Source organism: Silene latifolia, chromosome Y (assembly GCF_048544455.1).
Source record: "Silene latifolia isolate original U9 population chromosome Y, ASM4854445v1, whole genome shotgun sequence".
Taxonomy (NCBI): Eukaryota; Viridiplantae; Streptophyta; class Magnoliopsida; order Caryophyllales; family Caryophyllaceae; genus Silene; species Silene latifolia.
The window spans coordinates 432,630,856-432,632,887 of record NC_133538.1 but is presented as its reverse complement, the minus strand read 5'-3'; the positions used below and the strand labels follow the sequence as shown (position 1 = coordinate 432,632,887).

The 2,032-nt window shown below is 40.0% G+C and overlaps 1 pseudogene; it reads left to right on the top strand.

Annotated features, from left to right (window-relative positions):
- The first annotated feature begins 215 nt into the window (after window positions 1-215).
- LOC141635949 (small nucleolar RNA R71) lies at window positions 216-316 on the top strand (annotated as a pseudogene).
- The last annotated feature ends 1,716 nt before the right edge of the window (window positions 317-2,032 follow it).

The following is a 2,032-nucleotide window of genomic DNA, read 5'->3' as shown; positions in this document are numbered from 1 at the left end:
GAGCCAAAACGTGCTTATCAACTGCATGAACTGTCCTAATCCCATCCCTCGGGTTACCATATTCAGCACTGTGATTCGCCATCTCTTCAATAAGGGACCATCCCTTATCATCATATGTATTCTTCTGAAATCTTCCACTAGATGCCGCATCAAGTATGGCTCTCTGGTCGTCATACAACCCATTGTAGAACTGATTAGCTAGAAACCATGGGTTAAAACCATGGTGAGGGATAGACCTCACCAACTTCTTGAATCGTGACCATGCTTCATAGAAACTTTCATCGGGAGCCTGTCTGAAACTAGTAATCTTGGCCCTCAACAAATTGGTGCGTTGTGGAGGGAAATATCTCTTGTAAAATGCAAGAGCAAGAGACTCCCAATCTGTAACCCCAGCAGCTGTGCGGTCCAAGTCAGTCAGCCACTCCCTAGCTGAATCAGCTAAACAGAAAGGAAATAGAACTTCCTTAATCTTGTCATGAGTTACCCCCTTAGTGGCGGGGATAGTAGAACAGTAATCGGTAAAGGTCTCCATATGCTTCCTCCGATCTTCACCTGCCACACCTCTATAGATATTCCTCTCCACTAGATTGATATAAGAAGGATGGATATCGAATGTATTACCATCCTCAGTCTGGAGATTGAAACCCTTCGGAATAGAGGATGCTTTAGGCACTGAATGACTGGAAAGCTTTGGCACCTTTACTGTAGAAATCGGATTGTCTTCCGCGAAAAGAGAATGATCTAGCTCTGGCTCGAAAGTACTCAAGTCTTCCTTTCGTGATTTCCTTAGCAGACGGAGTCTATGCTTGAATAATCTCTCCGGTTCTGAATCAACTGAAACTAATTCAAACCCGTCGACTGGGCATAAAAACAACACTGAAAGAAAATAATAAGAACGACCTCAAGGAATAGAAATTCCCTGAGACGGATAAAATAAACGGAACGAAAACAAATAGGGCAATTGCCTCCCTGGCAACGGCGCCAAAATTTGACACGTCTGTCGTATAGATGTCAAAAATAAACTAACTCAACCAACTATATAGCTAGGGAAGTCAGGTCGATCTCCGCAGGGAGGCAAGATATTTGTAGAAGTCCGTCTATTTGGTCACAAATGGGGGGGGGGGGTTGTTTGATTTGTTATCTAAACTACGAGATTTAAGGGAAAGAGGAATAAAGGGTAAGAGCAATAAAAGCAGAGAAAAAGGATAAAACTATCAGATAGAGAGGGACATGTCAGGATTTCGGTTCACTACGGTAGTCCAGTGACTCGGCTGTAAATGACTGCATTTAATTAATGTAAGACGGATGTTGAAAGGTCCTTTCGATCCACTTCCTATCCTAAAATACCACTAACTTAACTTTCATTCTCGTCAGGGTAGTTTACTGTTCATAGCAGGCCTATTTAGTCCAATCTTTCGATATAGTATTAATTTTAGCCAGATTAAAGGTTAACTCAGAAGTGTGCACTCAACTAAGTTGAATAAATACAGTTAAATTGCTATGGTGACAGAGTCTCGTAATTATTTCATCTGTTTCATTTACTACATCATCACTTTCCTACCGCAGATCCCCTAATCCCAACATGAAAGGGGTTTAGCTGCTCATGTCGCTAATTAAACTAACAGCAGATAAAATTCCAGCAGTAAACATAATGAAATAAACAATAAATTGCATATAAGTAAATTAGGGTAGAAGAATAAATGTAACGAAACGAAGAATTAAAGTAACAAGAGATTAATTATTAATAAGAGAAGAGAAAGAATTACAATCGATGCGAATCCGGCGTAAAGAACACAAAATCCAAGCGAAAGTAATCCCGCAATAAAGTTCTGATGAGAGAGAGGAATGAAGTACGCAGTAAAAGTTTGATAATTCAAAAGTAGATAAAAAATCCGATCCTCATAACCTAGTTAACGTAGGTTTAAATAGTAAAGTACTTAAGTTTTGCGAAATTAAACAACACACAGGCTGTTTAAAGCCCATAATCAGCGAAACCACTCGATCGAGTGGATTAAAACCACTCGATCGAGCA